This window comes from Anabrus simplex, chromosome 1 (assembly GCF_040414725.1).
Source record: "Anabrus simplex isolate iqAnaSimp1 chromosome 1, ASM4041472v1, whole genome shotgun sequence".
Lineage (NCBI taxonomy): Eukaryota > Metazoa > Arthropoda > Insecta > Orthoptera > Tettigoniidae > Anabrus > Anabrus simplex.
Window position 1 is genome coordinate 585229978 of NC_090265.1, and position 13223 is coordinate 585243200.

The 13223-nt window shown below is 39.4% G+C and overlaps 1 protein-coding gene across 1 annotated transcript in view; it reads left to right on the top strand.

Annotated features, from left to right (window-relative positions):
• Positions 1 to 13223, top strand: part of LOC136870482 (uncharacterized) — a 251138-nt gene that overhangs the window by 158183 nt on the left and 79732 nt on the right. The gene's annotated exons all lie outside the window — the stretch shown is intronic.

The following is a 13223-nucleotide window of genomic DNA, read 5'->3' on the forward strand; positions in this document are numbered from 1 at the left end:
ATGTTTAGTTAGTAGCATCTCTTGAATGAACGCACACCAAGTTTCAGCCATATTGGTCTATTTCTTTGTGTTTGGCATTCGTGTGAATCAAGGAAGTCGAGTGATCTTCAAGAAATGGACGAAAAAGAATTTTGTGTGGCGATTAAACATTACTTAATGAAAGGCAAAACGCCTCAGGAGACTAAAGAGAAGCTTGATAAACATTATGGTGACTCTACACGTGAGACTAGAACAGTTTATAAGTGGTTTCAAAATTTTTGGACTGACCATATGGGCACGACGCTGAACGTTCTGGACGGCCTGTGGAGGTTACGAATCCAGAAATCATTGACCCAATCCATGATATGGTGGTGGATGACAGAAGAGTTAAGGTGCGTGAGATTGCTAGTGCTGTGGGTAGAGTTGGTTCATTCATGAACTAACTAGTTCATTTGAACGACTCTTGTATTTGAACTGGTACGAGGTCGTTCAAATATTTTGAATGGGTCGTTCACGTGAGCACACAGCATGTTAGAGGACGAAGACCTAAGCAGGCACCATCTATTGTAAAATGTACGTACTAGCTCATGCCTCGTTCATTTGAACGATTTCATTCATTGAATGAAGTGCCGCAAGAGCTGTTTCCATGAAGACAGCACAAATGAACTACCTCGTTCATTTGAACGACAAAATAAGCTCGCACATAAATGGCCAATGACGTGCAGTGTTAATGATCATGTGACAGCTCATCTCCTCTTTCCTCTCACACTTCTCAACCGGCGGTGGCGCTCTGCATTGAGTACTTGTTTTCTGTTCGTGCTAAGGAGCTCCGAAAGACGGGAATCATATTAAAAGTTCGCAGAATGTCGTACTTGCCTGCTAGCTGTAACTGAGCTCATGTTTGTTCGAGTCCGGTCTTTTGCAAGATACAGTCCACAATACACACAATGGGGTGATAATGTTGCTGGTTTACCTCTTAAAACGTTACAAAAAAAGAACGTGTTTACAGTCTGGCACTTACGTACTGTAAGCGTTCTATAATACACGACAGTCGTGGGAATTATACACGGGCACTGGTAAATAAATACTTTATCTACACACAAAATAATCAATGTTAACAACATGAGGCACAATGAAATCACACGCACTTGGAGCGGAGTAGCAAAATAATGTTATCACATGGTAACAGACACAAGACTATGGTATTGCATTCAGTACGCATAAGTTATCTTAAGAAGAGTGTATCAACGGAGAAGAATAATCAACTAAAATAACATATGTCAAAATTGTTTATGCCACATAGAAAACGCTCATAAATGTCAAGGTGGCCAAATAAGACAACCTCTTGTCAGAAGATTTACTGGCACGTAAAAGAACTCCTGCGGGATAGAATTTCGGCACCTCGACGTCCGTGGAAACCGTAACAATAAATGGGGGCCGAAACAGTTCAGATATTACTGTTCAGAAATTTTAGTTGCTCAACCCTTTTTCGTGTGAGACGATTCCTATTATCGGTCACTATCTGTCCTGTCCCATGTGTAATGATGTCTAAAATGAGATGTATGTAGTAGTGGTTAAAATTAGGCGGTGATCGATAGAAATGTATGGAAGTTCATACCGGTAATTTCAGTCATTACTCCCCTTATTACAATGTAATATTAAGGGAATTAGATTTTACACACCAATAGAGCATATCACAAGTTAACGGGCTTCTGATAAATTCACCTGCATACATCCTACCGTCAATGGGTAGGGCGTGACACATCACACTCTGGGTGTAGTGTCAGGCATAAGGAAAAACACTGGTTTTATAGAGTAAACACTTGAAAAGACTTATATCTAACATTGTAATATTAGTTAGTTGTTTAGGAACATTCCTTATTAACAGGACGTTTCCACAGGATTCGTCTTCCCCAGCTCTTTAACAGCTAAAAAGGACAATTATCATCTTAGAGAAATGTTTTCCCATGGATAAAACCAGTAAATAGCTTCTTCTCTCTCAAACAGCTGATTCATACGCCCCTCGAACCGCCGGGCTTTAATTAGCGTAAGAGGTGGGGTGCAGTTGAAGACTATATGGTTTGTCGTTCATATTAAGGAAGGAAAAAGACCTAAGCAAGCACCATCTGTCGTAAAATATACGTACTAACTTGGACCGCTATGCTGTTGCTAAGGTGCTTATGATAAACTACCTACGGCACAAATGAACTACCTTGTTCATTTGAACGACAAATAAGCTTCCACATGAATGGCCAATGGTGTGCCGTGTTAATGGTCACGTGACAGCACATCTCGCACTTCTCAACTGGGGGAGAAGGAAATTAGAAAGTTGATCTGCCTCTCCGTCTCTCATAGATACCATTTCTTCACTTAAGCAGACTGGCGACAGCATTGTGTAGCTGTTTTCTGTTCGTGCTCCTAATAAACTACTTTGTTCATTTGAACGAAGTGCCGCGAGGGCTGTTTCTATGACATCACCTCATGAACTACCTTGTTCATTTTAACGACTCAAGGTTATGAACGGTATCTAATGAACTAGTTCAAGCAAATGAACTAACTGAACATGCCGCGATTGCTCATGCTTGACCAAAAACTGAATCGTGTAAAGTGTTGCAAGAATGGTTTGCTGCTGTTCCAGAAGAATCCGGAGGATTTTAAGCGTTGTTTCATCACTGTGGATGAAACATCGATACAATACTATACTCCTGAGACCAAACAACAATCTAAAAAATGGGTTACCAAGGGGGAATCTGCACCAAAAAAAAAAAAAAAAAAAAAAAAGGTGAAGACTGTTCCTTCGGCCGGGAAGGTTATGGCGACTCTCTTTTGGGATTTGCAAGGGATAATCCTTATCGACTATCTGGAAAAGGGTAAAACTATTACAGGTGCATATTATTCATTGTTATTGGACCGTTTGAAAACAGAGCTGCAAGAAAAACGCCCGCGATTGGCCCACAAGGAAGTCCTTTTCCATCACGACAACGCACCAGCACACACCTCAGCAGTTGTGGTCGCAAAATAAATGGAAATAGGATTCCAACTCATTTCACATCCCCCTTATTCGCCAGACTTGGCGCTCTCGGACTACTATTTGTTCCCCAATTTGAAGAAATGGCTGGCGGGACAAAGATTTTATTCAAACGAGGAGGTGATTGCAAACACTAATGGATATTTTGCAGACTTGGACAAATCCTGTTATTCGGAAGGGATCACCAAACTAGAACATCGTTGGACGAAGTATATGAGCCTAAAAGGAGACTATTTTATCCTGTACATATATATATGTTAGTTTAAGTGAAGATATGTTTTATACACTAATTTTAGGACCTCAACATAATATTTTAGACATACAGTTTCAATATTGTACATACTGACATATATGCCAATTCACGATAAGACATGCCCCATTTGTATGTGACTAATGCACATCATCATATGACATTCCTTTGACAATGCAATTTAATCAAAGCTTCATCATATAAATATGTATTCATGGATCAGCTGAAGATGACTTTGTATATGGGGTCGAAACCGGTCCTGTACCTTAATATAAGCAATAAAAAAACAAGTATTGATTGGTGGAAATTCTTTCCTATTTTTAATTGTAAAAGGAGACTGTCGAAAAATAAAAAAAGTTTACCCCAAACACGTAAGTAGTTTTTATTTTTGCACAGACTTTTCAAACTCCCCTTGTAGAGAAGGCATATGACATAGTACTCTGGGAAATAATGTAGCTGTATTGGGGGATTATGGGTAGATTATTAAAAGCAATCAAAGGCATTTATTTTGACAGTTCGGCTTTAGTAAGAATTGATGGTAGAATGAGTTCTTGGTTCAAGGTACCTACAGGTATAAGGCTGTAATCTTTAACTTTTGTTGTTCATCTACTGAAAGGTATAAAGGGTCGGGGAAGAATTCAGATAGGTGGAAATGTAAGCAGTTTGGCTTACGCCAACGACTTGGTCTTAATGGCAGATTATCCTGCAGTCTAATATCTTGGAATTTGAAAGTAGGTGCAATGAGTATGATATGAAAATTGGGCTTTACAAAACTAAAGTGATGTCAGTAGGTTTGAAAGCTAAGGGAATTGGATGCCATATTGGGAATACAAAGCAGGAACACGTAGACCACTTCAAGTATTTAGGATGTGTATTCTCCCAGGATGGTGGTATAGCGAGAGATTGTATCAAGGTGCAGTGAGCTCACAGTTGCAATTGGCAGTATTCTATAAAAAAAGAAGTCAGCAGCTGGAACAAAATATCTTTACACCAGTGGTTTTTCAGACCAACTTTGATTTACAGGAGTGAAAACTGGGTGGCCTCAAGATACGAAGGTCGATCAAATATACACAGGATTTTTGTTCCTGAACATCAACAGTTGGTAGGACTGGCCCCGCGCTTCTGCTATACTTAGGTGGGACCATTAGGAGTGGGGAGAGTGTGCTGTTAGATATTTCCTGCCGTTTCGTCAGTAACGCTCACAAAAGTCGGAGCAACAGGTGCACCCCTCCACTGCGCAACCCATAATTATAAAATTTCTTGCTCGTGAAGGAGTTACAGCGATGGAAATTTGTCAGAGATTGACTGCACAGTTCGGTGATCAAACATTGTCAAGGACGCATATGTTTGCCTGGCATAAAAAGTTCAAGAACATGTGGAAAATCAGCGACACAATCACCGTACTCGGACCAGCATTACAGACGAAAACATTCGAGCAGTTAGACATTATTGACGACGATCGATTGGCAACAGTATCAGAAATTGTAGAATAAGTCGGAATCAGTTTTGGGAGCTGCCAAGCAATCATCACAAACGACCTACAGTTCCGTAAAGTGTGTTCCAGGTGGGTCCCTCGCCTTTTGACCGAAAATCTGAAGTTCAGATGTTTGGAGGTCTGTCAGAGGTTTACAGCAAGGTTTCATAATCCTCCGTACAGCCCTGCAATTTCCATTTGTTCGGACCACTTATAGAAGCTCTAGGAGGGCAATGATTTGGAGATGATGAGAGAGTGGAAGACTTCGTGCGCAACTGGCTGGTGACACGACCTTGTTCTTATTACGATGAGGGCATCAAAACGCTGCCCATACGCTGGGACAGATGCATTTCCAAAGCGGGAAACTATGTGGAGAAAGAAATTGTAATTGCCTACTGTTTTTCAATAAATTAATTTAATTAAAAAATAAAATCCCATTTATATTTGATCCCCCCTCGTATCTTGTAAGAATGATCACTGGTACGAACAGGTGGAAACAATGGAAGTAGGGTACTGGGAATTAGGAGATAGTGGTTGTGTTAGGAATAAACTCAAACTCAAACTCGGTGATAGGGTTATGTGAAGCTAATGGAGGATAAGTTACCTAGGAGAATAATGGGCTCAGTCATGCAGGGTAGCAGTATAGGGAGACCAAGATGACAGTGGCTAGACTCGGTTTCTAATGATTTAAAGATATAGAACTGAACAAGGCCACAGGGCTTGTTACAAATAGAGAATTGTGGCAAAGTTTAGTAAATTCAGAGGCTTACAGACAATGCTGAAAGGTATAATGGTCTATAATGAAGATGTATGCATCGTTATTTTCCCCTATAAGGTTTGCATTGTGCACAAAATAAATGTTGCACATGCTGTCACTCATGTCAACTACTGCCATTGGTGCTACTATCTGTGCCTGGCAGAGATTTGGATCATTTTCTTTCAATCTTATCTGGCGAAGCTTTGTTTCACCTCGGTGGTTACATTAAGTCTCAGAACATTTGGATTTGGGACACTGAAAATCCCCACGTAATGAGCGAATTGCCTTTTCATGACACAAAAGATGGTATTTTGTGTGCAGTTAGTGGACAAGAAATAATTCAATGCATATTTTTTAATGAAACATTGACCTTCGAACAATACATAGACATTTTGCATCCCTTCTTTAACATGTTGACCGAGAAAGAGAGAGTACGCTTACTGTCAGAAAGATGGTGCTGCAGCCTACATTGCATGCAAGTCTGTGGCTGCAATTAGAAATATGTTTTGTGACTGGATCATTAGTAGGGTCAGCTTGTTCTCCAGATCTCGATATATGTAACATTTATTTTGGAAGAAATTTGAAACAAACAGTTTGGGAAATAGTTTTCAGCAGCTGATGTGGCTGTTTTGTAGTTTTTCTTTATTGAAGAGAACAGCAGCTGTCTCCAGGGGGAATAACTGGTAGGGTTCTGGGGGAAGAGGGAATAATGCTGAAGTGGATGATGGACACCCAGATAGGTGGGAGGGCAAGAGTTAGACCCAGGATAAGGTGGTTGAAAATGATACAGTAGTATAATTAGAAGAAACGTGGATTGGAACGCAGTTAAGGGGGAACAATGGTGGTTGGATAGAGGAAGATGGCATTTAATGGTAGTGTGTGCAGATTGCAGATTTCAAACATAATTTGTAGTTGGCTTGCATCATATGTAGTCTTTAGCAAGTTTGTGTTGAAGTTGCCATATATTGGTATTATTATAGTTTCATAGGATGGAATCGGGTCAAAGGAGGACTGTTTTCAAAACCAAAAATGTGTCCTAATTTGGAAGTTTTCTAAACGATAATCGAATAGCCAGTATCGGAATGGCAAAGAATTCATACGAGAGGCGAAGTCACATTTGAGATTCAAGTTATTAATGAGAAAATATATCGTGACCAATATATTTTTTTCCATGACGGGGGATTAAATGTGCCCGTTCGCATCTCGTAGACCATTTACAAAATGGTGGCGTAGGAAGGTATGGCCCATGCGATCTATTAGATGCAATGAACTTCTCATTAATGCGGTATATAGAAGACCATGCACGTCTCGGAACGGACCAATTTGGAAGACACTACAGGACAGTAGAGGGTCAATTGGATTGTTTTACGAAAAAATATAGCAGCGGAGTAATTGTTAAAAAAACTTCACTCTAAAAAAAGAATTTTCATCGGTAGAGGAAGGACGCAACTCCAAGCCAAGTTTCACATCTGAAAATTATTCAAGATTTCTGAAGAAGATATTGACTATTTATGATCGACGTTCAAAACAGACGAAATAATTCACCGGCGCACAGTATAAGAAGAGCCGAGATATTACAAAAATAAGTAAAATACGGTGATCTACATCTGACCAGGATCCCACGAACAACCTTTTTGCAATTGGCGAAGGACTCTCTGTATCAGAGGACCGATAACTTCATACGGGAAGAAGATTATCCCTGTTGAATCTAATAAAGAACAAAAGTACATTTCGAATTCTGGAGAAAAAGGCTGTTACATAAATTAATATGTATATACGGAGAACTTATTTCAAACTGAAGAAAATTTCATCCCTAAGAATAAGAATTAGAACAGTCAATTGGGATAGATCATCAAAGAAATGGAATATATCATGACTGATTTCTCCGCCGAAAGGATTTTCTTTGCTGTCTGCAGAATTGGAATGATGACTGCTTGCTAAATCTACAAGATGGACTGAACTGGGGAAAGGTACCTTCCCAACCAGACGACCAGCCGATGAGGAAGTAGGCAACGGCCAACTAGTCGACCAGCCGATGAGGAAGTAGGCAACGGCCAACCAGATGACCAGCCGATGACCGGGAAAGCGATGTCCAACCTGAGATCCAGATCCTAACCGAGGGTCTAACCCAGGGCCTCTCAGGGTGCATGCGCGTGGTGCATGCACTGTGCACGGTGCAAAAGACGACTTGGCTTGGTTGACCAGAGTGCAAACCCCCCACTCCTCGATTTGGAGCAATAGCGCTTACTCTCTCTTTCCTCACGCCTGTCTCGCTCGCTCCGCCTGTCTCCCTCTGCCCCACTTGTGCCGTAGCGCTCCAAATCCGGGCTGACTTGAGCCGAGTATAGGCGAGTAGAGCCGAGCTGAGCAGAGTAGCCCAGAGACGAAGCGTTGATCCGAGCCATGCCGAGCGGCAGCGATGCACAGTGTACGGAGCTCTTGCGCCTCTATCTGCACGCGAGAGATTTTGGGCGTTTGAGAGGCCCTGGTCTAACCACATCCAAGCAATGGAGCGACAACCAGACCAAATATAACATCTAACGAGCTAAGTCTTTACATTTTCTTTCAATCTACACCCGCACTCTAACTTCGGCATGTGCTGATTAATTGGTGATATTTATGAACTAATTAAGAACGTGTGTGAATTATAAAGTGAAGTGTGAGATATTTAAGGCTATAACATAAGATGGCAGTGTAGAATTAGAGTTCTATTATATCATATACATGCTACCGCACTTGCTCAGAAATAGTAGAAACTAGTATGAGTAAATGAAAGAAGTGCTTCTTTTGAAGATCTGATAGCAATGAGTCTACACAAGTCGTGAAACTTCGATTGATCTCGTATTAGTTGTACAATGATTACGTCACGATTTACCTGCGCGGCAGACATGAATATATTTAAGTTACGTACTCCTTACTTTATAGAAAGAGGGCATTGAACTTCGATTGCTGTTAAGATATAAGAGGTTATTGAAATGCGTTTTACAATAAGGCAATTCTAAGATGCTTGGCATAGAGCTTTAAGAGTAATCGGCGATATGTGTACGGTAATAAGTATGCCAGTGGAGTGATAAGGTATATTGAAATGGTGTTATAATATGGTTATTTCTCGGAGTATATTAAGGAATATTTGAAATGCAGATGCTTGTTTATGTGCTGCGGTATGAAAAAGAATTACTATTGGCTGAGGAAACGTTACGTTAGATTAACATGAGGTGTGTTCTGTGTCACATAGAAAGAGTACGTTAAAAGAGAGCACATCGCGCAGATGACCCATTTTAAGGTAAGATTGACGTGTACTATGGTAGAATTGTGAATCGTGACAGTTTTATCTGACATTGGTAAATGCTGTGTAGCATATATGAGAGTTCATTAACATATGGTTTAACTATGCTCATGGCTAAGTCTACTTATGATATTCTTTGGTGCGGTGACATATTTCAATATGAATGCGTATTAATTTCATTCTGTACTGACCATATGACTTGAGTAGTTCACATACATGAGAGAGATTGTGTAATAGGAGATAGCCAAAGCACATCGAGCCGATGGTAGAGGTGTGTGTGGATCGGAAACTACCTAAACAGTTAGATAGATGATTTATTTCTTTTAACGCAGAGATGATTTGAGTTGAAGTTCTTAAAGAATATAACGAGTAGGAAAATGGTAAGCTAGGAGCCGTATGTCGTAGGCTCTAGGGAGGTATTGTCTTAGCCCGTAAGTTGTTATTTAAGCATATTCAAGAAGAAGGACCAAATAATCAGAGTTCAGATTTATGAATGCAAACTTAAGAGAGCAGTTTCATGATTTCATACTCACGCTCAAGTTTATTTCGGAGACATATAACCAAAGATATGCTCAGATTTATATTCACAATCTGACTTTAATCCATTTAATTATTATTACGCTTCATTCTAGCAAACTAAACGTTTTTATCACACAGAATTGACCTAAATGTGGTGAGAATAATTAATGTAATTATCGTGACAGTATTCACATCAACAGACAGAAGTATTTAAATGGAGACTGTGATAGCTTAGTGATCTATTGAATATAATTCGAGTAATTTAAACTCATTTCGGAACATGATTACGAATACAGACATAAATAATGAATGTGAACTTGAACATTGAATGAGAATGAGCATGAATAGGAAGAGTATGAATGAGTGTAAATAGTTTCAAAATTCTCAATTATTTTACTTTTATTTGAGCCAGCGCTGACTCTGATCCCTTATGCATACAGGTTATCAAGCTTATACTACCCAGAATCCACATCAACTTTTCATTGAACGTTATTTTATTCCAATAAATCTTGTTATATTATTTTTCTAGAAGGTGTCTGTGTTATGAATTCTTTTTGGTAACACCTAGTTTATAAGTTAGGTGTTCAGTTACTTATGTCTACTTAACTTCAGGATTTGATGAATGAAAGAGATTTTTAGGTTTTCGGCCGTTGGTACTTACTCGAGCGAATAGATTCCCCAGTGATACGTGTCTCAGCAGACCGAGTCTCTTCCGAAACCACGTTAAAAACAACCAAATGAAAAATCTCAGATTTTATGAGTGATAGATAGAATACCCTGAGAAGAAATAGAGCTACCGGGAGAATAGTGTGCTGACCGCATGACCGCGGGCACAATATCGAGCTGTGTATTTGCTTGAGGAGCTTGCAGTGCTTTTACATTTAAGATTACTATGACAAGCAACACTACAGCCCTGCTTACCAAAGCTATCCTTGGTGAACAAGGTATACCGTGGGATGTAAACTAGTGAGTTAGAAAGGCTATCCTTTTACCAACTTACAGAAATGCACACTGCTTTGCATTTATTTTGACTGAGAATGGCACTGAACTCATTGAAATGACTGAGAAGAGACTGTATATTGACATGAAAAGACGGGAATGCGCGAGGGAAATAGAAGAAAACTTATTGTAGGAGGGTAGCTTTGTCTATTGGGGACAACACTGTGGCATTCAAGGCACTCTCTCCCTAATAATGCAGGGCCAGTGGCCAGCAGGAACTGCAGCCAACTGTTTTTTTTACATTATGATTAGTCATTATCCAATTTAACTCAGAACTTTCCACATGCAATATTTATATTCCCCTGAGGTCATCCTAGAATTGTAGCAGAAATACATTCACACACACACACACACATTTACACTGCACTCTTACATGCATTAAAATTACAACTAACTTTACATAACTTAGTATCCTGTCTCAAGTTCTGTAAATCTTTCGTTGTTTTCAGGTAATACTTAAGAGATGTTATGAGATGAGGAATAATGATCGACCTGTTGTAAGTCCAGTATATACCATTCTTGAACTTCTTCTTAGCACTGTGAAGTAAATTGAGTCTGGGGCTAGTAAGGGATTCATTGATTCCTATTTCTGTTCCCTTCGGTTGGTGCTTACTTTTAAAGGTTAGTTGGTGGTCATCGTACTGCAGGAAGTTGACTACTAAGGGCTTTGTACTCTCATTTAGAACAGTTACCATTGATCATTTTGGTCGTCCAATTCTGCAAGTTTTATCAAGATCATACATATTAATTTCAATCTTCAAATATTTGTTATCAATGACAGCTGTGTATAGTCACAGGAGTCTCAGGAATGCCTGTGTATCTAGACACCTTCGACAACTGCATTGCTTGGCTTGAGTTTGCTGCTCTTTGATCTTCTGGTATTCAAGCTGCAGTGTTTCAAATTGAGCAGTTAGAAATTTCAACTGCTCTATCACAGTTATCTCGGAACGCCCAGTAGTCATTTGCCAAGGAGTTTCTATCCTGCAGGTTGGTAGTAGTAGTCAATCAGGACTTGAAATTGTCAATCTTTTCATGTAACAGGGCAAGACTTCTACAAGACTCTTCGTAACAGGACCACACAGGCCATAAGGAATGCTAAAATAAGACACTCAAAGAACATTTTGCTAACCAGGAACACGACAACAATCTCAAACTATTTAAAAAATGGGCATAAACTACCAGTGGGTGATTTAAACTAATACTTCACCACAAGACCCGTTATTATTGACGAGACAACAAAAGAACAGACTATTAACAAAATCCATCACATTGACAGTACTAACAATGGAGGAGACCAGTTATATTTTTCACTCGTAATTCCCACAGAAGTGAGATAAATTGCATGATCAATGAAGACAACTGCGACAGGACGTGACACGATTGTTCCACAGTGACTGTTAAAAACTCTTAGATGTAATCCTACCAACTCTACCCCACATCATTAATACCTCACTGATAACTGGCATATTCCCTTCCATCTGGAAATGTGCAATTGTTCGCCCACTCCCAAAGACCAACAATCCCGTGGAACTCAAAGACCTTCGATCCATTTGCATTTTACCATTTCTGTCCAAATTTTGGAGAAAATAGTTCACGGACAAATAACAATATACTTTAAATAACAATATACTTCTTGACAAATATCAATCTGGTTTTAAAAGCAATTGTAGCACAACTACTGCACTACTTAAAGTTACAAACGACATCGGAGTAGCTATGGATAAAAGAGAAGTTACTGTTCTAACTCTTCCTGACTTTAGTAAGGCCTTAGACTGTGTTGACACGGACATACGGATGGCAAAATTATGTGCTTTTAACTCCTCACGAAGAACACTATCCTGGATGTATTCCTATCTCTCTGATCGCCGGCAGTGTGTATCAGCAGGTGAGAATTTCTCTTCATGGCAATCTATGGAGACTGGAATACAACAGGGGTCAGTGCTAGCGCCACTCCTATTTTCGATCTTCATTTCAGGACTAACACAAGTAATTAAACATTGTCAGTATCATGTGTACGCATGCGACTTACAAATATATACACATGCACATCCTCGTGAATTACCGATTGCAATAAATAATGTGAATGACTACCTAGAAAGAAAATGTAAGTGGATCGATGATCATGCACTAAAAATCAATGGCCAAAAATCGCAGTGTATTCTTTTAGCTACCCAACAAACCCACGTATGCCTCAGACATTTATACTTACTCAGTTACATTTCAAAGACACAGTTAAAAACTTAGGAATGGTAATGGACAAAAACCTTAGTTAGAATGATCATGTAATAGGTATGTCAGCAAATGTTTTATTCCTTACGTTCCCTTAAGAAACTCAGAGATTTAACCCCCCAAAATGTAAGAAAACTGCTTGTCCAAAGTATGGTAATGTCAACATTAGACTACTGTGACGTAGTATACAGTAACCTGAACGCCTCACTTTCCATCAAGCTCCAAAAGGCACATAACGCATGTGTTAGATTTATTTCAGATATACCAAGGTTTAACCAAATTTCTCCCACATTTGATAGACTTTCATGGCTCCCCTTAAGAGAGCGACGAAATTTACACACTGTTTCTCTGTTACATCGTATACTGAACCTTAACACTTCTGAATACCTTGCCACACAATTCCATTACTTAGCATCACCTAGTATTCCTACCAGATCATCCACCTAATTCGCGTTCACCGCTCAACTGGCTACAGTACATCATTTGTAGTCTCTGCCGGTTGAATTTGCAATTCCCTACCTGCTGAAATTAGGAACATGTCACACCACCTCCGCTTTAAGAAACTGTCAAACCTGGTTATTAAATAATAATTATTCATAACATATGTAGGATTAGATCATAGCTAAGTTATTAGGTTAATTAAAACGTTCAGTTGGTACCTTAAGATATTAAATTCTGGATAATCTATTTAGTGTATATTTA